This window comes from Echinops telfairi, unplaced genomic scaffold (genome assembly GCF_000313985.2).
Source record: "Echinops telfairi isolate 266 unplaced genomic scaffold, ASM31398v2 ScPeMD7_18;HRSCAF=68, whole genome shotgun sequence".
NCBI classification, from domain to species: Eukaryota; Metazoa; Chordata; class Mammalia; order Afrosoricida; family Tenrecidae; genus Echinops; species Echinops telfairi.
In genome coordinates, this window is record NW_022103915.1 from 53,427,290 (window position 1) to 53,454,198 (window position 26,909).

General features: G+C 43.6%; 1 pseudogene; it reads left to right on the plus strand.

The window, feature by feature from the left end:
- The window catches only part of LOC101647490, an 80,866-nt pseudogene extending 54,568 nt beyond the window's left edge, over window positions 1-26,298 (plus strand).
- The last annotated feature ends 611 nt before the right edge of the window (window positions 26,299-26,909 follow it).

Consider the following 26,909-nt stretch of genomic DNA (forward strand, 5'->3'; position numbering starts at 1 on the left):
TTCTCTGATAATGTCAGATATTCACTAAAAGCAGGTTTGCTATAATCTGCATACTTTCTCTGATAATGTCAGATATCCACTACAAGCAGGTTTGCTACAATCTGCATACTTTCTCTGATAATGTCAGATATGCACTAAAAGCAAGTTTGCTACAATCTCTGCTTGAAAGAGTATGTTTAAAAACTAAAGTTACATATGTGAAGACTATTTCTTTTCAAAGAAGAATTCACATTTTCCTCTAATTCCCACAGCACTGGAAAAAGTATATTTGTCTCATTCGTTTAAGTTCCAAGCACACATATAAGGCCAAGATTCCAGAACGGAGTCCACCTTCTGCCATACTGAGTTATTTTCATGTCAAGTGTTGTCACCTTAGCTGAAAAATAACTCTAAAGGTGTCACCGCCATGTGACACCCTTCAAAGACTACATTTGGGTGATTGTAAGCTCCTGAATCAGAATTTGGATCTAAGCTTCCTTACCACGCATTGCATACGATGGCTTCAGGACATGTAAATTAAGGCACAGGCGATGCTTGTAGTAGAAATTCCAGGTATTCTGGGTGGTCCTTTGAACTGAATACAACCTCTTATTTTATTTTAAATTATACCATGAAGACTTTCTATTTGCTCTCTAAACAAAGAGGGGATCACAAAGTCGGGTGCAGAATAATGCAGAGCCTGATGTTGGCTCCGCTAGTGGGGCCTACAAAGTAATCATCCTGGGTAAAGAGAGAGGACTGGCAGGGCAGGGCAGGGGAAAGGATCAGCAGAAAAACAAAACTCACTTGAATGCGTTTCCAAGGACAATATCATGTTCAGGTAAGATAAGTGACAAAATGGGATATAAAATTAGTATTCTAGAATGAAAGGGACTTTTACAGAGCACTTCATACAATCCCTTTCTTTTCCAGATCCAGAAATTGAATCCAAGAGGGATTAAAAGACTTGCCCGAATCCATAAAACCAGTCTTATACAAACCACTGCTGCAGTGGTTTGCGTGTTGCTATAATGCTGAAAGCTGTGCCACTGGTATTTTAAATTCCAGCAGAATCATCCATGATGAACAGGTTTCAGCAAAACTTTCATACTGAGAAAAGGAAGGAGGACTAGATAATCCACTCCTAGGCATCAGCCACTGAAAATGTTAGGAATAGAAGAGCAACATTGTCTTACCTAGTAAAAGAAGATGAGGCCTGAGAGGGGGGTAGGGGAAATTACAACTGGTTGTGATGATGGATTCACAACTCTTTTAAAAAGTGATTTAACTATAGAAGTGCATGATAGGTGAATATTACATCCAAAAAAAACTACTTAAAAAACAAACAAACCAAATTTGACCTATGATTACCGTGGGTGAAGGAGGAAGAATTTTGGGTTATGGGGCATTGAGTTTATTTTAATAGTGCTGGGACAATTTGGAGAGGGATATTAATAATGGCTGTACAACCCATAGAGTAAATCAATGCCACTGAGTTATACATGTAAAAGTTGGAGAATGATTTGTTGCGTATATTTTTGCCAAAATTGAAAGAAAAAGTGGCATGCATAACAATGAGTACAAGGAAGAAGAAAATGTTCTAAAATTGATGATGCTAAAGATTATTCGACCCATCTTGATATGATTGAACTATTGAGTTGTATGATATGTGGATGACGTGCCAATAAAACTGTTTTTAAAAAAGAAGAAGATGAGCCTCTTAGACTAGAAGGCACTCAAAATGTCAAAATATGACTCAGAATAATTGCTTCCTAAAGTTAAGTTAGCCTAGTGCTGCAGGTGGAATAATGCTTTGAGGCCCTTCACTTTCTGATGGGGCCTGACTCAACATAAGGAAAACAGCCACAGACATCCACTCATAATGGGAATGTAAAATACACAAACTATGTATCTAGGAAATCTGAAAGCCATCAAAAAGAAATGAAATGCATAAAGATCAATATCTTAGACATAAACTGAACTGGATGGATACTGCCCACTAGAACTGGGCAAACACATGGTTTACTATCTCAGGAATGACAACTTCAAAAAGAATGGCACTGCATTCAAAATGATTTTTTTTAAAAAAAGAACATTTCACGATCTGTCTTGAAGAACAATACTATTAGTTATGGGATTAATAGCTATGCATCTACAAGAAAATATAGTTAATAAAAATATTATTCACATTTACACACTAGTCGCTAAAACTAGTGATGAAAGAAATTGAAGAATTCAATCAATTTATTCAGTCTGAAACTGATCAAACATGCAATCAAGATGCATTGATGATTACTGGCAATTGGAATGCAAAAATTGAGAGGAAGAATCAATAGTTGAGAAATGTAGCCTTGATGATAAAAAAACAGAGCTGACAACACGATATAATTGTGCAAGGTCATGGACAACTTCATAGCAAATACCATTTTTCAACAACATAAATGGTGACTATGCACATGGACCTCAAACTGACTACAGTGTGGGGCGAGGCAAAGGAGAAACTCACACTCCCCCAAACAAGGTCAGGGGCCAGCTGTGGAACAGATCGTCAATTAAGCTGAAGAAAATTCAAGCAAGTCCAGGAGAGCTAAAATATCACTTTGAGTACATCTCACCTTAATTTAGAAACGATCTCAAGATCAGACTTCATGCATTGACCATTCATGACCAAAGACCTGAGGAATTATAGGAAGACAAGTATATCATACATGAAGAAAGACAAGAAAGCAAGAAAAGGCCAAAGTAGATGTCAGAAGTGGCTCTGACAATGAGCAGCCCGAGAAAACAGAGTAAAACACTGTAACGAAATGTGCAAAGACCTAGAATTAGAAAACCAAAGGGGAAGAACACGCTCAGCCTATCTGACACTGAATGAGCTGAAGAGAAAATTCAAGCCTTGGGTTGCAATCTTGAAAAATTCTATGGGCAAAATATTGAAGGACACAAAGCATCAAGAGAAGATGGGAAGTCCCTGTACCAAAATGAACTAGTGAACATTGCACCATTCCAGGAGGGAGCGTATGAGCAAGGCTCACTGGTCCTGAAGAAAGACATTCAAGCTGCTCTGAATGTGTCAGCCAAACAAGGCTCTGGGAATTGATGAACACCAATTGAAATGCTTCCACAAGTTGCCGAAGCCCTGGAAGCACTCACTCATCTATGCCAAAAAGTTCGGTAGACAGTGCTTGACCATATGACTGGAAGAGATCTGTATTTACACCCCTTCCAAAGAAAGGTGACCCACCCAACAGAATACTCAAATTACAGAACGTCATGGACATCACAGGTCAGTAAAATTATGCTGAAGATTGACCAACAACGGTTGCAACAGTACGTTGACAGGGAATTGCCAGAGGTCCAGGCTGTATTCAGAAGAGGATGAGGACCAGAGGATAGCATTGCTGCCGTCAGCTGGGTCTTGGCTCCAAGCAGAGACTACCAGAAAGCAGTTTACTTTTAGGGCCAGAGTGTTCCTTAGAGGCAAGGATGGGGAGACTTTTTACGTACTTTGGACATATTGTCAAGAGAGACCAGTTCGTGGGGAAGGACATCATGTTTGGTAAAGTGGAGGGGCGGTGAGAAGGAATAGGCCCTCAATGAAATGGATTGACACAATGGCTGTAACCAGGGGCTCAGGCATAGGAGCAACTTTAAGGAGGTGTAGGACAGTGCAGTGCTTAGTTCACAGGGTCTCTGTGGACTGACTCAATTGCACCCAACAACAATGACATTGCCAGTTGAATAAATGACCTTCACAGGAACCCAAGGGCTTCCCATTCACTCAGATTTTTAAAGACTGAGTAGGAAAAACATTTGGCGATATCTAACTCAAAGGAAGTCTAACCCTCATGCTTTACATAATATTATTTAGTTCTTCTTGTAAGTCAGATGTGAGATTTTATTACTCTTCATAATACCCACTAAGATTTTTGTCTTAAAATAGTCTCTATTCTACCACAAGAGAAAAAAATGTAAAACAACGTCCATGACTAGGATGGTAAATAGGATAACAGGCTGTCCATGAAGGAAAGCCACTGGGTGAGCCAATTAAACTGTTGATGTGAGTGAATGAACACACAAAACTTTCTGGGCACAGAGCTACTCTGCCATGTCTTGGGGAGCAAAGAGGATCTGCAGACAAAGAACAGTTGCTATTGCTCCTGGCCACAGTCTCATTTGGGTGCTGTAGCTATACAGCAAACAAAACAAGAGGCAAGAAGTAGATGCCAGAGGAGAACAGACCCTAACTGTATAATTTCTCATATTCCGAATGAGCAATAACAGGTTTTTCCTTTTTCTCGTGAATCTCAATGTTTCCTGCATCTCCCAGAACGTATTCATGTGGGTGTCAAATAGGGGGACGACCCAGGTGGAGATCATTAGGGAGGCCCAGAAGAGGTTGTGGGACCATTTCCTATGCCTCAGCGACTCAAGACGTGCATCCTTTCCTCGGGTCTCTGTTTCCTCCAAAAGGACCCTCGTGTCCTGAGACTCATGACAAAGGTCGAAGGCAGGGAGGGTGAGTATTCTAGCCTCTTGCCTGCGTCCTGGCAGCATTGCTGACCAGGGCTTTCTCCCCATTGGATAGGGGACAGAAACTGGCTTCACTGTTCATTTCAGTAGAGAATTTCTGTTCATTGTTTTTAATGACACGTGGCACAAAAGATAAAACCGATTTGCCATCCCTGGCTTAAGGCAGGATCACAATGAAAAGAGCAGCAGGTTTCAACCGTGGGTCGCGACCCCTTTGGGGATCAAAGGACCCTTTCACAGGGGTTACCTGATTCATAACACTAGCAAAATGACAGTAATCAGTAGCAATGAACATCATTTGATGATTGGGGGGTCACCACCACATGAGGAGCTGTATGAAAGGGTCAGCGCATGAGGGAGGTTGAGAACCACTGCTCTAGAGGGAGACTTTTGAACCACCAAAGATTCCAATGGCTCAAGGGTCTTGGACAGTAACGTGCAAAGCTATCAGCTACAGAGTTGACATTTTACCCTTGAAATCATACCCTCTAACGGAGAAACCGTCTACATTTGCCAAGATAAGAATGCCTTTCAGAACACTATACCCTACCTAGGTCTATAGACCTATGGCTTCAAGTACTCCACAGTCTCACTCTACACTCCTTTAACTGTACAGCGCTCAAATTTTAGTGGTCATCAGATTTACCTGGAGTGCTTGGTAAAGCACAAATTTCTGGGTCCTGCCATCAGAACTTGTACTTCAGTGTGTCTGGGGTAGACACAAGAATTGCAGAAATCCTAGGTGTCGCATATATTGTGGATCCAAGGACCACACTTTGAGGAGAAGTGCCACAACCCATTGTGTTAGCAATCTACCTTCACTCTTACCCTCCCCTTAACTCACTCAAAATACGTGCCGAAGGTCACCAAGGTCTAAAACAGAAAGTGCAGGGGTTTTCGCCTGTCTCTCGTTCCCGTGGCTTTGCTGCAGTACTTGGCACTGGAAGCGTTCTTCCATTTCGATGCTCACTCCTCTCTTAACTGCCTTCCTGCTGAACTACCCAGAGCTTCTTCCTAAATATGTTACTGAATAAATGTCCTTCCGAATGTCTTAGTGTTCACAGAAACATGAGATTTGTCCTTAAGCCATTTCTCATTCTTAATATACTTTTATCTCTCCTATGTGGATGAATAACTTCAGTAACCGTATTAGCACAAATGAAAAACCACACCTCTCTGACGCATGTCATCATACCTGAATCTTTCAAACTTTATAGCCTCAGCACATGTACATGCCTAATAGCTGCTTACATATTCTTTCATTCCGCAGGACCCACCAGGCAGTAGAATCTACCTCTCCAAAGCATTGTATCCCTTTAGGTTCGGCTTCTTATATTTTCCTCCACGCTGTGTTTCATCAGTCCTGTGCTTTCTCAGCTCTTTGAAAGACCCTCAGACCAGGAGCTCCCTGTTAGACTGCTATAAACACACCCCAAAAAGCCAAACTCACTGCCTTTGAGTCAATTCTGACTCAGAGTGACCTTTTAGGACAGGGTAGAATGAATGGTCCCTGTGAGTTTCCCAGATGGTAGAAAGCCTCAGCTTCCTCTAGAGGAGCGATTGGTGGTTTCCAACTGCTGACCTTGAAGTCTAGAAAGTGCTAGTCCCTGGACTTGTCTGACATTTTTTTTTCCTTCTTCCTTCACCACCCCACCCCCCTCCAACCACTGTGTGTGTGTGTGTCAGTGTTTATTCTGCTAAGACTCTACCAGTTCCCAGTGTGCACTCCAGTTCTTCCCTGCGTTGAACCATAGTCTTGACTGGGTATCTACAGCTGGCAGGCTTTTCCCACAACAGCCTGGATCCTTTCACTATTCCTCCAGACCCTAGACTTCCACTTCCTTCCAATCAGGTCTTGTTGACCAGGATGCCAACTTCTAACTATGACTAGTTCTGCTTCGCAGAGATCTCTGCTCTTTGGCCAACACCCACCAAATCAGAACCCACCCAGCATCCAGAGAATTATTTGGATGTAGTCATTTGGGCACCCTCAGGCTTTCTGGATCTCACCACATGGTTCACATGCCATCACCCTTCAAAAAAAAAAAAACCCCAAAGTTTAGGTCACTGATCATGAACTTACTTCTAGTAGCATGCCCTGTCCTCTGTTACTCTTGGGCCTACTTCTGTGTAGGACTGAGGGAAATCTTAATGCATGTGATTTTTTCAATGTGTTTCATTAATTTGGATCTCACTTATCACGAATCCATCATCCCTAGTTCTGACCTAGGTATCATCTCATTGCATGCCAGACTAGTCACAGAGAGTAGGGTTGTATTAACCCTACTGGGAGGAATGTACCTCTCTCCTTCCAAGCTTCCTTCTGAAGCTTATCGTCTAGTCGAGGTGGGATTTGTTGTTGTTAGGTGCCATCAAGCTGGTTCCAGCCCACGGTAAGACTACATACGACAGAAGGAAACAGCACCCAATTCTGCAGCGCCTTCACAATTGTTCTTATGTTTAAGCCCATTTTGACAGCATGGTGTCAGTCCATCTTGCCTGGGGGCTTCCTCTCTTTCACTGCCCTTCTGCATTACCAGCATGACATCCTTTTCCAGGGCCTGGTCTCTCCTGACAAGTCCAAAGTATGTAGTAATTGGGAATCTCGCCCTTCTAACTTCCAAGAAGCATTCTGGCTGTACTTTGTGCCAGACAGATCTGTTTATTCTTTTGGTAGTCCATGGTACTTTCAATATTCTTCACCAGCACCATAAATCAAATGCGTTGATTCTCCTTCAATCTTCCTTATCCAGTGTCCAACTTTCACATGCATATGAAGCAATCGAAAATATCATGACCTGAATCCAGCTCACTTTAGTCCTCAAAGTGACCCCCTTTCTCTCAACACGTTAAAGAGATTGTGTGCAGCAGATTTACCCAGTGCAATTCATCATTTGATTTGTTGACTGCTGCTTCCGATAACATTGGTTATCGATCCAAACAAGATGATTGATCATTTCAATCTTCTCTCCACTTATCATGATGTTCCCTATTGGTCCAGTTGTCAGGATTTGGGTTTTCTTTATATTGAGTAGTAACCTGTACTGAGGGCTACAGTCCTTGAGCTTCATCAGCAAGGGCTTCAAGTGCTCACTGTCAGCCAGTAAGGCTGTGTCCTCTGCATACCGCAGTTTGCTAATAAACCCGCCTCCAATCCTATACTTTTCAGATAATCCAGCTTCTCTGATTACTTGCACAGTACACAGATTGAATAAAGGAGCCCTAGTGGCGTAGTGGTTATGCATTGGGCTGCAACCTGCAAGATCGGCAGTTCAAAACTAACAGATGCTTCCCGGGAGAGAAACAGGGTTTTCACTCCTATCATGAATCGCAGTCTTATTGACGTGTGGATTGTTATAAGAGTTGTAAGAGCCCCCAATAAAACGATCTTTAAAAATAAATAAATAGTCTCTGGCCTTCAGTGCCATCTTGTTAGAAACCTCCAAACCATGAGAGCTAAGTGGAGGAAGAAGAGAATGCGTAGACTGAAGCTCAAGAGGAGAAAGATGGGGGCAGAGGTCCAAGTAAAGCAGCCGTGTGCCCCCTCCAAAGGCACAGCTGCAGGAATGTGGCTTGCCGAGGCCCGGACACTGCTACAAGCTGTTGACTGCCTGCTACCCACCGTCTCTGGATCTGGAACTTCCATCGCCATTTGATCGCCAAGAGACCCATCACCTTGCTCACACCTAACCAGTCCGGTTTTGATCCTTTGCCCTGGACCTATGACATTCTGGACTAGTTCTGTCCTCAGTTGTGGCTCGATGTAATATGCACAATAAATCATCTCTTCTGCTGCCTTAGCTGAAGTATCAAAGTAAATAAATAAATAAAGTTGCATTCTAAAAAAACCATGGTCTCAGAAACACATGGGGGCAGCTCTACCCTGTCCTATATGGTTGTTATGAGTCATCATCAATTCAATGGCAGTAAGTTCTTTGGACTAGGAGCCCTGGTGGCATAGTGTGTTACAAATTGGGCTGCTTAATGCAAGATCAGCAATTCGAAGCCACCAGTCGCTCAGAGGACAAAAGATGAGACTTTCTACTTGCATAAAGAATTACAGCCTCAGAATTCCACAGGGGCAGTTCTGCCCTGTCTTACAGGGTCGCTATGAGTCAGAATCAACCCAATGGCAGTGAGCTTTCCTCCCAACCCACTTTAGAATAATTGGAAGTCCAGGGCTTTGAACGAGGTAGAAATCTTGGTCCAAACTTCCTGAGGGTCCCTCAAAACTTGAGAATTCTTTCCCCTCGTGTGTTTACCCACTCTCTGGGTACCACAGGTGGCCATCAAGAAGCCCCACTGGCAAGGACTGGGCCAGATGTGTGTGGCCAGTTAGAAAGAGAGGTGTTTTGGTCTTCCGCTCAGATGTCTCTTGTTTATACATTGGATTTGAATCATTTTCAGATTCCCCTAGGGGCCATTTCAACAGCTCCTCTCAACAATGGAACCCTAGTGCACGATTACAAACATACAAAAGACAGACACACTCATCTTAACAGTCACCAGGAGTTTCATTCAAATTCACCACCTGGTGGCAGCTGTGCATTAATTTGACTGATTGTGAGCTTCGCTAAAGAGATAAAACTTCAAGACCACTTGACTGGAATTCATTGTATTCATCTATCGCAAATATTTTTTATGCAATGTGTAAATAAACTGTGTACTGGACCAACAGGGGTCATAAGAAAGCTGCAGATGGGAAACATGAGTTATCAACCTTCTACTTCCACTTGTAACTGGTTGTTGGCCAGCTACTCTTTGATCGAATTCAGACATTGATTTGAGGATGATTTCATAGCAGATTGCTTCGTGTACAATCCAAAATCACAGAGGATTTGGGGGTTTTCAAGGCACTTTTCGCGCGCACACACACACAAATTGGTTGAGTCCACTTCAACTCATGGCAATCCATATTTGTCAGAGTAGCACTACACGGGACAGGGTTTCAAGGAGCTGATTGTCCAGAAGTAAGTTCACCATGCCTTTCTCATGAGGTGCTTCTGTGTAAACTTGAGCATCCAACTTCAACACTTAGCAGTCCAGTATAGTAATCATTTGCATGACCCAGAGATTCCACCCATAATTCATCTCATTTATGTATCTGTATCTATGACCGTAAGTGGCTAGTAGGCTACTCATTGACGGCTAACCTCAAAGACAGCAGTTTGAATTGACCAGCCACTCTATGGGAGAAAGCTGAGACTTTCCATCCTCAGAGAGATTTATGCTCTTGGAAACCCTGTATAGAATGTCTATGAGTCAGAATTGTCTCCACGGCAGTAGACTTGGGGCTTTTGTTTTGTTTTGACCCCAAGGAGGTTGCTCAGTGATTAAACCCTCACTGCTAACTGAAGCATTGGTAGTTTGACCCCACCATCAACTCCACAGAAGAGCGATGTGGCAGTCGGCTTCCATAAAGATTTCAGCCTGAGAAACCCTAAGGAGTTCTACTCTGTCCTATTGTGTTGCTATGAGTCAGAATCAACTCCACAGCAAAGGTTTAATTTGGCTTTTGATTTATAACCAGGCAGATCAGATCAGTAAAAACACACACACACACACACACACACACCCACCATCACCCCACCCCCACCCAGCAAGTTATTCTTGACCCCTCTCATGTCAGCTTTCTGCCAGAAAATGGAAATAAAATTACTCATTGGCCCAGGGACTTCCAACCCATGGATCTAACAAATGTATCTAACTGCTCCGCTTCTCTCAATAGTGGTTCCGGAGGCCCCTACCCACGTTCCAACACCTCTGAAAATAAAGAAGTAATTGAATTAAATGCATTAACATTTACCCCAAATAAAAATGCCTTAAATCATTATTCCCACTTACTGAATCTTGGGACAAGCTTCAATGTTGGCATTAAACTAAATAAAGGGAGAAGAATTTCTTTATAAATTCTCATGATTTGGACTACTAGTCATTGGAGACCCATCCGAACAATGTTTCAAATTGACCTTCCCTGCTCCTGCCACTTGCACGTAACTCATCCGTGACTTCTGGTCAGCCTCCATGCTTTGTACTGACAAACCTGTAATTTGCAAATGGAGATGGGATGACTTAATAGGTAATTTTTCATTTAAGTAGTATTATTTTTGTTAAATACTGTCTGCTTATGTTAGCCACAAAAGTTAAATCCACAGGGCACATAAAAGTAGTTTTATTTACTGCCCCCTGAGCCAAAAAAAAAATTTTTTTTTCATCCACATCACTCTCCTACTGTGCATTTGAATAATAGCTGGGCTATAAATAGAGGATGCAAGAATGACTAATTCTGTTTTGATTCCATCTCTTTGATGACAAAGGAACTCTCTATGTACAAACATATTAAGCTAAGCCACAGCAGCTGGCCTTGAGGAATGTTATCTGGAGCATGTACATCAAACAGTCAAGAGTGCCAACCTTGAAGATGTGCAAACCCCTCCCAAAAGAATACAGTTTTATAACTATTACCTCAGTAAACTCATGATTTAAAAGGAACTTTTAAAATTCAGCCTTGCTTGCAGAGATTAGCTTGAAAGAGAAAATCGCCACAGTCGTTGTATCCTGGGAAATATTTCTGTACTTTCGTGACAGAGAGAGCATTTTTTAAAAACAGAAAACTCACTGCCATCAACTGGATCCAGACTCCGTGTGAGCCTGTAAGACAGGGGGGAACTGGTCCTGTGAGTCTCCAAAACGAACTCTCTCGGAGTAGAAAGCCTCCTCTTCCTCTCACAGAGCAGCTAGTGGTTTCAAACTGCTGACCTTGCCGTTCACAGCCCAACACATAACCACTATGCCACCAGGGCTCTGGACAGAGAGCACACGTGCCATTTAAAACTACACTCTCTCCCCTAGAAATTCAGCTCTACCTTGCGAAATGTGTCAGCTAAAATGGGCCCTTAGCCATCCACAGAGACGTGTGCTGGCCCTGCCCTGCCAGGGGAGTGAATGAAAGGCTGGATTGAATTTTCCATGGAAGCCGACAATTAAAATTGTTTTCTTTGGTAGATCCCTTTCTGTCCGTTGTTTTTGTGCTTTCTGAGAGAAAAAAGAAGAAAGGGGTGGCGGGGTGGGGGGGATAAGTTAAGAAGTCTGATTCAGTCATTTCCAAATCTCACTTCCAGTTTCCATCTTATTAAAGACATGACTTAACGTTAATGTGTGTAACATAAACAGAATCATAAAAGGGAAAGAATTAGAACAGTCTGGAAGAGCCGGTGTCCAAAGCAGGAAAACGCCACCGCCGACGTGCTCGTTTTATTGTTGTTGCCCTTGCGTCTTGTTTACCACACGGAGACACTCCCCCGGCCTCCGCCGCTGGTTCCTCGCCCTCCGTGTACAGTCGTTGGGAATTCCAATTTCACAAAGTTATTACGATCCAGCCACAAATAATCCATCTTGTCAAGTCCATCTTCGGGAAGAAAGATAAAGTTGACGCGGAGTTGCTGCACACATCTGGACAAGGTTCGTTCCTTGTTACCGTGACCCGCTCTGTTAATGCACCCATGAGAAAGGGGCTGACAGGCTGCATAGTTCTGCAAACTGTTCCCAGAAAGAACCAATTTCCTGACTTCCATGTGGTGTCAATAATGGAGGCATGAGATGGAGCAGTGCTTATGAAATATTAAATCTGCTTACAGGACCAGCTAGACGCAAATGCAGACCACCTGTGAGCGGAGGGCTTGCAGCGGGGACCATTCCTGGGCACACTCCTGGGCACACGTGTGGCACATGCGAATGCTATGCTCTCATCTGTGCACTTGGGCTTATTTGCTACAAAAGTTCCTGACAGTAGTATTAGCAGAGAGGGAGCGAGGGATGCAGTAAAACACATTTCTGCACATTTAGAATTCAAACTGTTCGAATCACTGACATTATTAAATGTACTATCATAAGCAGCCAAAGTTCATCTTATTCATCAGGAAAAGGGGGAAAAAGTGACTGATGTTTCATGGCATTAGTATTAGATCATTTTGGTCCTTGCCAATAAAAACAAAGCATTAGTGTTTCAATGTTTTAATATCATGATTTAATTCTCTCAATGACATTAGGACTAAGAAGCTCAACCAACGTGAAGACCCCTATCAAAATTCTTGAGTCAAAACTCCAGTTCTTAAATGAGTTCCCCATCCTGACCTCCAGTTTCACAGTAGATATTTTATACTTGTGACTTTCCAAATATGGGTTCTTCGCATTGCAAATGTAAAGTTTTATATCACGAACTTGTGTTTCCAGGGTTTGCCTAAGTAAATAGAGAAACATCTGGGCTCTTTTACTGGCAAAAGCAAGAGATATTTGACCTAAGATCAGATTCTGCGAGTGGAACGTTAACTTGGTCTTTCCACAGAACCTCTCTAATTTTCCACAACTGTGAGGGTTCAGCCCAAAACTTTTAGAGAAAGGATGGGACTGAGAACATGTCCCCGAGAAACTCATGTCCCACTTGGCTTCCCTCACACCCAGACTTTAGCCATAGGCCTAGCCCATTCTTATCTAAATAAATAAATAAAGGGATACTCTTCCAAGGACAAGACAAACAGGTAAGGTCAGGTTCTCAACTAAGCCAAGAGGCATCTAAGCCAAGATTGCTCCAGAGAGGTGGGTGTCCACGAGGGTGCTTCTGCTGTCAGTTAGGACTACCATCCCTTACCTCTTCAGAGGGCCCCGTCTGATACTATCGTCTAGGATTCTCTTGCCTTAAAAGAAGCCTCCTGCCGGGGATGCCTATGATGGATCCACAGCAGTCTGCAGAGTGGCATCCCAAGCAATTCAGACTTGGCCTTGCCGTCCAGAGCCAAATAGTCCCCAATCCAGACTCAAGACGATCACAATACAGTTGCTTGTTGAGACACAGCTCTGGGCAGCACTGTTCCTATCTTATCCCACGCCGATGGCACACCCACTTGTATACCTCCAGTGAAAAGATGCCCCCTTCAATTGTGCATCGGATGCGTCTTAAAATGTCTCCATTGAAATTCAAGTGAAGCAAACTTATTTACTCATTTGAAAACGTATCAAAATATTTTTCTTTTTTCATTTTCTTAATTACCATTTCAAGCTTCTATATTTGACAGAAATCCTTGTACTTCCTCAAAACAACAAAACAATTCCATTATTTCAAAGGCATGTTTTAATATCTGTCCTCTTCACAGGTTCAGTGCTTTTTAGAATGTTTGCCTCTTAGAACTGGAGGATTATATAGTAAGTGTGTCCACACAAAGACTTGTAAGGAATTGTTCATAGCAGTGCCATTTGTAATAGGCCCAAAGTGGAAACAATGTGGAGTCCATCGACTGGCAAGTGGATAGACAAATGTGGGCTATCTATATGCAACCCAAAAAGCCTTCGTTCCTTCGAGTCATTCTGACTCATACTGACTCTGTAAAAACAAGCAGAACTGCTGCTGCTGGTTTCCAAGATTGTAACCTTTACAAGAGTAGAAAGCCGAAATAAATAAATAATTTTCAAGGAGTAGAAAGCCTTGTCTTTCTTCTGAGGAGCCACTAGTGGTTTCAAACTGCTGACCCAGGGGTTAGCAGGCCAATGCTTAACCCACTGCAGCAGTAGGGCTCCTCATAGTGAACTATCATTCAATAATAAAAAGGAGCAAAGTATTAGTACATGCTACAATATGGATGAGCTTCAAAAGCAGCATGCTAAGTGAAAAAAGCAAGATGCAAAAGACTACATGCTTAATTCCATGTTCAAAACGGACACATCTATAGAAAAAGCAAACAAAAAACTAATCGTACTTGCCATGTTTGCAGGTGACAGAAATATTCCAAAATTGGATTATGGCAATGGTTGCAAAACTATGTTGATTGATTTACTTTTAAAATTCATTTCATTGTGGAAAAGGTCATTTAAAAACAAAAATGGCTAGCATGCACTAAGCATGTGCTCATGTATCCAGCAGCTGTAATAAAGTAGCCCTTTACATTCTTTGATGTAATCTTTACAACAACCTTGCTGGGTAGGTACTATTAGTGTTCCCATTTTACAGATCAGAAAACCAAGGCTTCTGACATTTTAAGTCATTTTCTCAGGGTCATACAACTAGTACATATTGGAGCTATCATGCTGATCCAGATGATCTGACTAAATAATTTAACAACTGCACTAGAGCTTCACACACTGGTATGCACTCGATTTGTTAGACGCATGACAAAGATGGGCTAGCCTCAAACCTAGGCAAGACCTAGGGCAGGTCGGACTCCAATCCAGTTTCTTCAGGCCAAGAGCAGCCTCAGAAGTTGGCCCTGCTGGGAGCCATGGAAGTGTGCTTATTTTAGTAAGTTCCATGACTCTAAAATGTTGGGAAGCCCAACCTGACTGATGGTCAGCTTCTCATAGGCTGATCATCTCCCTTCAAAGATAAGAAATGATTGACCCAAAAACCATGCTCAAATGTGTGATGGAGCGCCACACAGGCTTCCAAGCAACTTTTTCCTTCTTTGTCATGAATGAATACTCAGGTACATAACATGACACCAATTGTCCTGTAAACAAAATTATTTATGATGAAGAAACTTCATGGTTAGGAACATGAAGATATAGACAAGAAGAACCTTGGGCCTCATTCTCTGTTTCTCTCTTTCTTGCCTCACACATGCATCCTGATCAGATCCACGTCCAACCCTCCCACGACCAAATATCTTTTGATCTCATCCATTTTTCTCCATCAGCACTGCTCTTAGCCCCGTCTGGATCACTGGATTACTTCAATGATGGGTATTACTGATTGAATTGTGTTCCCTCCAAGCATATATTGAAATCCGTACCTCTGGACTTCTATGTAAATGGAACCTGGTCTAGAAATTGAGGTTTTCTTTTGTTAATGAAGTCACATAGGGTAGATCTTAAACCTGATCATCTCTGAGCTATAAAAGGAGCATTATAGACACAGAGACACACACAGGGGGTTGACAGACACCAAAGAATACTAAGAAATGCCAAAGATAATGAGCAGAGACCAAAGCCTAAGTGAGAGGCTCACAGAAGAAATCGACATGGCCAACACTGTGGACTAACTATGAGAAAATAAAGTTCCATTCATTAAAGCCACGCACTGAAGTATATCAGTGGTAGGTCACTACGACAGATTCACAACTGATCAGCATCTCCATGCATCCAGTCTTGCCCTCACCAACCGGTTGAGGATGTCTCAATCTAAGTAATCTCCCTAAAGTATAGATCACATCACTCATGTGGTACATAATGTGTTGTCAATTTGAGACTTAAGAGTGAAGGAATAGAATTTAGCCTGTCAATCAGGTCACAGCTTGATGACCTCTCACTTGGAGGCGCTAAGGAGATAAATAGTTCGCTGGAGGCAGACTATGCTCGCTCACTCCCTGCGAGACATGCTTACTGACAAGACACATGGCGCTAGGCAAGAGCCCTAGAACTGAAGGAGCCACATGGAGACCCCTGCCAGTGCTGAGATGCCTCTACTGCCAAGGATCCACAAGACTTTCCACCACTGGTCTGTAATCTTCCTGCATTTGGCATCTTGCATAGTTGTGTGGGTCTAAAGAGGAATTTATGAACTTGATCTAGACTGCGTTGGGATGTTTCCTCAATATTCAATTGCTCTTGTATATAAAGCTCTGTCTTATACACGAGTGTCTATGAATTTCTCTAGTCTACCCCTACTAACACAACTTAAAATCACATCCTTGTAATATGTCAGTGCACATCATTGTCATATGTCAGTGCCTCCCTATGGACCACAGAAGGGAGTCCAAACTCCTTACCTTGGACCCTTCATCCTACACTCACCCTATGGAATAAATGACTTTCAGTTTCCTAAACCATAGTGGGTCTATGCCGTACTATTCCCAAAGTCCTAACTGAGGTTCATGGGCTTGCTAATAAGTGGGAAAACATCTGAGCTCTCTTTTCTAGCAACAAATTCTCCCGTGATATGATATGATATGATATGATATGATATGATATGATATGATATGATATGATATATCCCAAGATATTAAGCCCCTCTTCACCTAGCTAGCTCCTATTCACCCTTCTGAGCCCAACTTGGGGTATCTTCTAAGATACCTCTCATCACCCCCTAAGCTTGGGTAAGATGGCCCACCCTCTATGTCCCCCACTATGTCTCCTTCCTTGTCTACCTCACCAGCTAGTCTACAACCTAGAACAGCAGGTCCATGGTCTGCTTTGTGCTGGACCTCTTGTGTCTGACCCACAGCACATTATAAGAATCTAACACATTATAAATGGATGAAAGAATAACTTAAACTAAAAGGTAATCATATAGAACTGTATTGATTGGCTTTTCTCCAGTTTAACACATCACATCTGCCATCTGAGTTTAATACACACACTTAAAATGCAGCAGAATAGGCACCGCTTTTTGCACTTCAACTATCCTTTTTGCAGTAAAGGCAATAAGATGAAAAACTCCTACAGGGCTGAACTTCCCATCTGTCACCTGCAAGAAAACCCTGTCCCAGGGGCTCAGGCTCCTTGGTTGTTGCATAAGCAACAATTAACTGTCATTTAAAACAGCATATAATTGAGGTGACTGGTTTAATATCTTAGATCCCTGTGTGGAAATTGACTTCTGTAATGTTTCCATCCAAGAATATCCTTTTCAGCAATTCCTCTCTGTCACATATGGGGTCACTAAGAATCAGTGTTGACTCAACAGAACAGCTCTAGTTTGGGCTTTTTGGTAAATGTCTTACATTTATTCTATCAATTGAAAATGAGACAAGTGTAAAAATGAATCCACCCGGAATATAGTACTAGCAGAGATACTCATTTATATATGAATGAGTAAGTTCTGAAGAAGATATCCAAACAAGAGGGATTCATTCTAGGTCAAAGGATCATAGATGATTTTCCCTTTTTGTTGTTATTTCACCTTTATTGCTGTCATATTATTGGTTGTACCAATGAGTATATATTTTTATTAGGTGTGATGGCAAATCAATAGACACGATTAAAAAAGCTGACTGCTCTATTTGGTTTCCAACACATAGTGCCTCTGGGTGACCCATAAGGTAAATTGGCTTGAGAACATCCAACACCAAAGTATTGACCATATGCTATAATCAGGCGCCACACTAAGTTTTATCAGAAGCTTATGTTACGGAAGAAGAAACTCAGTTTAAAGAGCTCAAGTGACTTGTTAGTAAATAGCTGTCTCCAAAATTTGAACCCAGAAAATCCAAAGCTCATAATCATTAGAAAAGTAAGCTATAAGTACCAAGTCGTATCTGGGAGGAGGCCATTTGGCAGGAGAACAGGCCACCAGTGCTCCAGGGCTGGGCGTGAGGGAAGTCAGGGGATTGCAGCCGATGGTGCTCTCGTGGCCTTCCCTCTTGCTTCCCCACACAACAAGGGTTCCACGTGACTCGGCCCGGGGATCTTAGAGCACCTTCTTCAAATGAGCTACAGAGGAGAGTGGGCACCGTGGCTCACGCTTCCCAAAGACACCAGCATCGCATTTCCCTCTTTCACATTCTGGGGACCTGTTGCCGGCAGGTTCCAGCTCATGGTGGCCCCGTTTGTTGTAACAGAGAATTTCACTCCAGAGCGTTTTCAGTGACCACGTTTTCAGAAGTCGACCCACAGGCCTCTTCCCCATGGACTCAAACCACCATCTTTTTGTTAGCAACCCACCACGTGCATAGCCTTTGGCTCTGCCCGCCCGGGACGCCCAATAGCTCCTCTGCGTCAAACGTCTAAGGTTCCACTCACAGCAGTAAGAAAGGCATAGTGAGCCGTGTCGCTTGAAAAATGGGACATTAGGGACAAAAGAATTAAATTACAGCAATTAAGGACCAAAGAATTCAATTGTAGCAATTAAGGACAAAAGAATTCAATTGTAGCAAAACTAGTTTAGATGTGTCTCATAAGAAACGGAATCGTGAGTACATCCTTGAGTAAAACCATGAATGTTCCTAACCTGAAAAAAAAAAAAAAGAACAGGATTTTTTTAAATGACTTTCTGGACCATTTTAGGTGTGGCTTCCCATAACAGCACAGAAACGGAGTTAATGTCTTTGCAAGGTGCCCTTCAGCCCTACCACCCTCCTCCTGGCACAGGCACCGTGGTGAAATTGGATCGTGCACTAAGCTCTCTGTGGCCCTCTCCAGCTGCAGTGGGCGCTGGCAGGCCGGGCCGGGCCGGGCGCACCCCAGGCCTGAGTGCACTCCTCCCTGGGAGTCTGAGCAGCACTCGCAGTTTGAGAGCCCTGGCACTTAGCACACTTCCTGCTGAGCTGTAAAGTCATTCCAGACAAATCCCTGTGTTTACAGAGATTCCAGAGCAGCGGGGAACATCTCTGAATGCCAGGCTGGACACAGAAATTCCGTGTCTCAGTGCAAAGCTGCTCTCCACACCTGCGCTTGCCTCCATCTCCCCCTGCCTTCCACAGCCCCCGCCTCTGCCTCCTTCCCTGTCCGCATCTGCTGCGGTTTGCTTCAGATTGAGTCACAGGGCGGTCATCGGAAAGTCCTCTAAAAGCAAGTTAAGCCAGAGGGACTGAAGTGAAAAGCCAATTGAAGGGATCAAATGAAAGAGACGGCAGGGGGAATAAAGAAAAAGAACAAATGAGGGAAAGAAATGACATTTAAGTAAATAGTCTGGTCTCAATGCTTTTCTTTCTTTTTTTCTTTTTTTTTTGTTTCACTTCTTCATTCGCACATTTTATGTATCCCAGTGAAACATGGTGACACAGCAAATAGCATGTTGCCTCCTTAGGTAAAGAAAGCCATGAAAGGAATCATTGTGACTTCCGAAATATCACCCACCCTCCCTTTCATTCAATCGCCATTTATCCGACTGAACTTGACTGAGCAACAATGATGCCCAAACACCATGCATCCAAATCCTCCCCGAAACTCGCAGACGGAGGAGCACTGTCCTAAAGCTGCGAAGTGCAGGAGAGCCCACGGGAGAGCTCTTGGGGGTGGGGGGGGGGGGGGTTGGGAAATGTCTTCACAGAAAAGGGATCCCATGAGCAGAGAATTGAAGAATGAGTACAAGATTTCATACTCGTTCTTGGATGCTTCTCTTGATGTCTCATGAAAGACTCGGAAAGTATCGGTGGTAGCAAAGCTCTGAGAACTAAGGTGTGGTTGGCCCACATCGTGGCACATTTCAGTGGCCAAATATGCAAGCAAAGGCTGAGCCATGAAAATGATCTCCGAAGCATTTGAATTTTGCCTTGGGCTTCCGGTGTTGATGAAGCATAGTTACTGCCAGATGAAGAAACCAGCCTGTCTTCAAAGAAAGACAACCAAAACGCTCCTTAGAAGAGAGGATGGTGAGCCTTCCTCTCACATACTTTGAACATGCTATCAGGAGGGGACGGTCCCCGGACCTCCATCTGGGGTGCTTGCATGCTTGTTAATGCAGAAGGGCTACAAGGAGAGGAAGACCTTGCACATGAAGGACTGACCTAATAGCTCCAACAATTGTCTCAAACATAGTACCAACTGTGAGGATGATGTGGGACCAGACAGGTTTGGATCTGTTGCACATACATGGTTGCTGTGAGTCGAAGCTGGCCCAATGGCACCTACCAACGACATACTCTTGAACAGATTTTAACTCAAACTTTTTTTTTAATTTTCACAAGAGAGAGCATTAAATTTAGAATCACAAGTGGAATTGAGAGCTAACTTTCGTGTTTCCTGCCTTTAGTGTGCCAAATCTTTAAAATAGCAATACTAATATTCACATCATGTAATCTAAGGGCTGGTAATAAAGATTAAAATAATATAGTCTATGTGAAAGAACATTTTAGCTTATACAAACATATTTGTTCTTGTTCTTATTGCCATCAAACTGGTTTTGAGTCACAGCTCCCTATAGGACGGGGTGGAACTGCCCTGGGGGTTTCTAAGGCTGGAAGTCTTTACAAAAGCAGAAAGCCGCATCCCTCCTGCAGAGCAGCTGCTGGTTTTGAGCTGCTGACTTTGAGTTAGCAGTTCAACGTGGAACCCACTACGTCATCAGGAATAAGATGTCATTGTTGCTTCCAATGAACAGCAAGAGCTTGTTATTGGTCCCCTTTCTGCTTGCCAACCCCTGAAAAAGATATAGAGAATCCCCTTTTCAGCCAGTATAATTGGTTATTTGTAAAGCTCATACCAAAGCTCCAAAATGGAAAAGGAAAACTAAAACAGTGTCATTTGATAGGGTTTCTCAGACTGTATTAGGCAACTCAAAGTCATGCCTAAGCCCTGTGCAGGTACATCAACAATAGGCAATCTCTTCAGAATCAGGGTATTTGTAATTCAAAAGTGGCAGGTAATCTTTCTAATACTTTCTAACACTGATTGTTTGGAGAGATTAAGAGAAAATTACAGCACACTTACTATTAGTTATATCTAAGCCAGTTCTTCTTTATCTCAAGTTTTTTCCTCCTTAGGTCCTTATTAAAGTGTATTACCTGTTCTTAAGATGAATTTTGAACAAAATGCTTATATAACCAAGTAACCCAGGATGAAGCTGGATCCCTAGATTTTGAAACCTTTAATGAGAAGAAAGTGTAAAGAAAGTTGCCAAGGCTGTTGATATTACACATGCGGTGTTATTTAAGACCAAATAACCTGGACTTTGGGGAATGTGGTAATGTCAAACTATTATATGTCAGACCACACCCCTATGGTGGGAGTGGGGTTTCTCCTGAAGGGAATGGATGTTTCTACTATCAACATCCCAGGGATAGTGGTCAATACTAGGGCAGGAAATAAGGGCTGGATAGGCAATCCAAAGACTAAAGCCAGGGGAAATTTCTCTCTGTGCAGTTATGAGTTGATTTGATCTAGACTGTGGGATAGGGAGCTGCCTGGAACACCTGCAGGGGGTAAGGGCTTAGCCATCCCAGGCCACAGCAAGAGTCAACCAAGAGAGAGACGGAGGGTCATTTCATTAAGGTTCTACTGCTAAAGAGGAAGAATGCTTACTCAATTAAAATAAAAGTAAAGAGATTTGCTGAGAAATAAAACCATTTGCAAATTGAGCAGCAACCCCGCAGAGAAAACAAAATTCCTCCAGATTCTGGAGAGAGAAGTATGCTTCTGTAGTGAAAATGGGGAAGGGGAGTGTGTGATGGTGGCATGGTTGGAATCACAGAGTGGATTCATCATCAGCAATTCTATTCTCAACTACCTTCTCCCCGGAACAGCTTAAGCAAAATCATTCTTCTGTCGTCATATTTCTGACCTTTACCCTTACTTACTAAGAGTGCCTTGGGGTTAAGGGCTAAGCCAGTTTAAACCCTGATTGGTTGGAAATAAGAGTCTCTTGGTTCCACCCAATCAGAGGCCCACAATCATAGGCATATAAATGGGAAGATGCCAATGATCTATTCACAGGACTGCAGAAGCAGGAACTTGTACCAGAATTAGAGTTTGAGTCAGACCTTGGGTATCAGCTATTTTATTAGGACAAGTGGCTCCCTTTTAGTGCCTTCTTCCTTTTTGTTCAAGCCTCCACTAAGGGACACTAAACACCCACAGTGGAATTACCTTCCTTCTGCTCAGAGTTCTTGGATTCATTTCAGCCTCAGATATCAAGAATAAGAGACCTCAGCTAGTTTTTCTCCTCACCTTGCCGTCTCAGTAGGTCTCATCTTCAGGGTGAGTTGCAGTGCTCCAAACAAAGACAAATTTGGAACAACTTGGTGATCAAAATCCGTAACTGAAGGTATGAAGCTAGTCTCTCCTATAAATTTAGTTTCCTCAGAATACATGATTCTTTGTGTAACAAGGGTATAATAGTGAAGTTACGTACAAGATACTTCATAATACTTTTGATTATACATACAATAATTATTATAATTATGACAATAAATATTCTGGTCTGTGCCAGTAAGCTTAACCAGGAACCATTAATCTTCTATCAACCAGCTAAAAATATCAAAAAAGAGGATACCTGTTTATAGTAGGTATTCAGCGAAACTAAGTAGTCTTCTGCTAAACCTTTGGGATATCTCCAACTTCTCCTATGTTATTTATCCAAGTATAACAGAAGATGTTGCTGAGAGTATAAACTTATTTTGGTGTAAGAATGAAGAAAATGTTTTAAAACTGAGTGTGGTGATAATTGTACAATTCTTGATGTGATTGAACTATTGAATTGTACAATATGCAAATCATATGCCAATTAAACTGTTGGTGAGGGGACCTTTTCCTTGTGCTCAAAGTAAATCAAGGACCAATCTATTAGGCAATATTATTCTAACAAGAGATTCTCTGTGTTTTTCTGAGCTGATGTTCCATCAGCAATATCATCAAATTGGATCATAAAACAAAAACCAAACTCACTGCCATTGGTTATGACTCAGCGTGACCCTAGAAGGCGGAGTAGAACTGGCCCTATGAGTTCCCGAGACAGTAACTTCTTAAGGAAGTAGAAAATGGAGACTTTCTCCCACAGATAGGGCTTGTGGTTTCAAAGGGCTGACTCTGCAGTTGACAGCCCAACTCGTAACCTGACACCACCAGGGCTCCTGTTTGGATCACAGTGGTAGATAAATTACGGAGGAGTTTTCAAGTGGGCGATGTCACAGCAAGAAAGAAAGGCTTGAAGAAATATCCATCTCTCTATCACTGGATTTCCAACATCTTCTCATCCTCATTGGTGATTGGTTTTAGGCTTAGCAGGATTCGGACAGATTTCAAAGGATTTATCCGATGGGTTCTTTAAGAATTAATATCAGAAGGAACTCCTATATGTCCCAAGATGCACTGATCGATAAATCTCCAATCATCGTGCAAGGTAATGCCAAATGTATGATACCTTGCTTGGTTTTATTCATATTATTTGGGGTATTCTGATCTGCCACACAAAAGTGCACACCCATCTCTTCTCTATCATTGCCATGTGGAGAGGAATGGATTGATCAGTTTGTTCAAGCCAGTTTTTCATTGCGGAATTATTACAAGCAGATAATCGACCTACAAATTCCAGTATCTGTTTTCTGGAGGTAAAGTATTCAGGAATACTTATGCAAGGGGAATAATCGGGATGTGTGAGTGTGGATGGCATCGAGGCCAACCAGACTCTGTTGGGGTCAAATTAAAACAGGACATTTGAGGTAGGGCATAGGTTCCCAAACTTATTTTGCCTACTGGCCCTGTGATGGTTAGATTTTTGTTAACTTGGTGCACTGTATGAAGGTATGGGTGGAGTCCAACTTCTCAATCATGACACAACGTAATCCTATCTCCTGGGGGGAGGGGGGGTGGCTTTTATAAGACCTGCCGTGGAGAACTCATTCTCTTGCCCCTCTTCCCCTTCCTGCGTGCTTGGACTCTGTACTTGGTTCTGAGGTGTGTGGCCCCTACAGCTTGCTGACTCTGGGATCTGTAGTGGCCTACCATGTGCCTGCAGACCCTGGATCCATGTAACTCTGCACCTGCCAGCCTGTGAACTTCCTGCTTCCCACATCACTGAGAATTACTTAAGTTTGGAGGTGCTCCAGCTGGCATTTGACCCATGGGCTTGAGTTAGATTTGGATAGGCTGCTTCTTTGATATACATTTCTTTCTTGATATAAAGTTCTTGCTTATACATGGAGGTTTTGTTTCTCAAGAAAACTCAGCCTAACACAGTCCCCATTTCTAGGGGGCGGGAGGAATATATAACTCACATACACACACACACACACACACACACACACACACACACACACACACACACAAATGAATAATTTTATCCTAGAGCCCTAAAAGTGTAGGAATCCTCTTTTGCAACCCAGCTGGATCGTTCCAGCGCCCCCAGGGGGCAGTATCGCACACTTAGGGACTCCCTGGTCTGGGACATTGCCATGATCTGACAGGCATTATTCATTTGACAACTGCTGCTGAAATCCTCACAAAGAGGTAATCTGCTAAAGGTAAAGCTAGTGGGTTTAAATTTTCAGGAACAAAATTAGGGAAATGATTGAAAAGCCAACAATAAATTAAATTACCAGCAGTAGCTAGTGAGTATTCTAATATACCAAATGTATTTTTCTTCTAAGCATTAGTAGGGTTTATTAAAAGGTAATCAAATAAATTTAAGAAAAGCTTCATACTGAAGGAAAATGATTCAGCTGTAATATAAAAAAATCGAATAGAATAATAGCTAAAATATCATGAAGAGATAAGACCACAGCATACGGTACAGTATAAGAAGCCCCACAGCTTGCCTGTCCATGATCTTGTGAGAAGCTGACATTATCTAATATCAGTTCTTCTGGTCACTGGGGTGTTTGAACTTCAGTTTAAGTCCCTTAGGACGTTAAACAGTGCTGGAAGGTATCGTTTGCTTCTTTAATTGACATAGGTAAGTGCTGGTCTTAACTCCACAGGTTTGATCACAAGAACCAAGTAAAATCTTTTTCAGTGAGCCTCAAGAGAATTTCTCACTAAATGTCTTTTCCAATAAACATCATTTTCAGGTTTAATATTAGATAATTTTACTATATCAGGCTTTTGGTTGTCAAAGATTCCTTTAACCTGTGAAGACTCCTTTTTAGAGTTCCGGACCAAGAGTTAGCAATATCCCAATCATTCAGATTGAATTTGATTAGAATCAGTAGAGTCAGACCAGTAAGTCGGTGATAATTTCATGTGAGGTTGGTTTCTGTGACTCAAATGGAATAGACTGAGTTCAAGGCAATACTTTAATCACGGCGGTTTTAGAAAATTTGGCTAGTTTAATCTTTATTACGCCATCCGCCCTCTCAATAAAACTGGGAGATCGAGAGTGGGCCTTCGGTCCCGGCGGGCCCCGGGTGCTGCAGCTCCTGCTGGCCGGGAGGCTGCTCCGGAAGACCTGGGGCCCGGGGGCCGCAGCCTGGGCCGGGAGACGCTCTTTTTCGAGCAGCGGGACTGAGGATGCTGCATCCTGGCGCTGGGCTTCATCGATGAGCAGATTAACGATGGATTTGGCGTTGACTTCTCGCTGGCCACCGAAGACGTAGGTCCAGTGGTGGCCCTGGGAGCCCAGGAGATCCTTGCACACGGAGTCACATCCTTTTGCCCTACCCTAGTCACTTCCCTGCCCGAGATTTATCACATGGTCCTTCCTCAGTTACCTGTGAAGAAAGGTGCCCCCTCTGGGGCGGGGGCAGGGGTCCTCAGAGGGCACCTGGAGGGCCTGTTCATCAACCAGCAAAAGCGGGGCGCACACCCCGAGGCCCACCGCCGCTCTTCTAAGACCAGCGCCTTCCAAGATGTCCGGGCCACGTCTGGGCATCTGCACCACGTGCGCATCCTGACACTGGCCCCATAGCTAGCTGGGCGGCAGCCAGGAGCCGACATCCCGGGGCATCTGTGTGTCCCTTGGGCACTCAATGGCCAACCTACAGGCAGCCAATTACCCAGTGCGGAGCAGGGTTTCCACCACCGCGACCCAGGCATCGTGGAGCTCCGATCAGCGACCAGGTGGCCCCAGGCTGTCCAATTGTCTACGGGAAGATTACTGACGGCATCCACCCCAATCCCGCCGCCCTGCACATCGCCCCCAGCGCCCAGCCTCGCAGCCTGGTGCAGGTCACCGACACCATCCCTGCCCTGCGCTTGGGCAATGGCCAGACCTGCTGGGGCAGCAAGTGGTGAAGGTGTACTGGTCGTCGGCCTACGTGGCAGGCACCACGACATGGGGCGGCCCTTCTCGCAGACCACGGGTGGCAGCCTAGAGGCGGCCCCGGGGCTGCGGCCCTGCGGCCTGGCCAGCTGCTGGGACTGGAGCAGCAGCACAAGGGGACCCTGGACTTTGCGGCCAACTGGGCTTGCTGCCTGCTGTGTTTCAGCTAAGGCAGAAGGGTCCTGCTCTGATGCCCTGCCAGTAGGTCTGACTCTCAGAGAACTCACATTTCACCACTGCCCAAGGGACTCACCAGGCCCGAATGCTACCCGGAGCCCTGCTGGCACAGCAGTTCAAGGGCCCACCAAAAAGATCTGAACTGCAAACCTGTCAGCTGCTCCAGGGAGTGAGAAGCAGTGGCCGTTCAAACCTTCTTGGGAGGCAGTTCGACACCATCCCATCGGCCTGGGGAGGGCAGCAGGGTTCGGTTGTGGTCTATCCTTGCGCCAGTGAGCTTTCTCCCGACCCCACTCTCTGAAGCATGGGCTCTGGGCCAGCACATGACCCGGATGTCTGGAAGTGGGTGGGAGCCAGGGTTCTTTGTAAGGCGTGCAGCTGCAGGACCCCTTCTTTCTGGTTTCAAGGGGCATTTCTTCTCTCTCCTCTAGGAGGCTGGAAGTGCACAGTGGGCCTCCCAAGGAACAAAGGTTCTTGGGAGAATCTAGAGTCTAAAGGCTGCCCAGGGGGCACAGTGGGTTACACATTGGGCTGCTACCGGCAAGGGCAGCAATTTGAAATCACTGGTCTCTCCTCAGGAGAAAGACGAGGCTGCTCTTTTTAA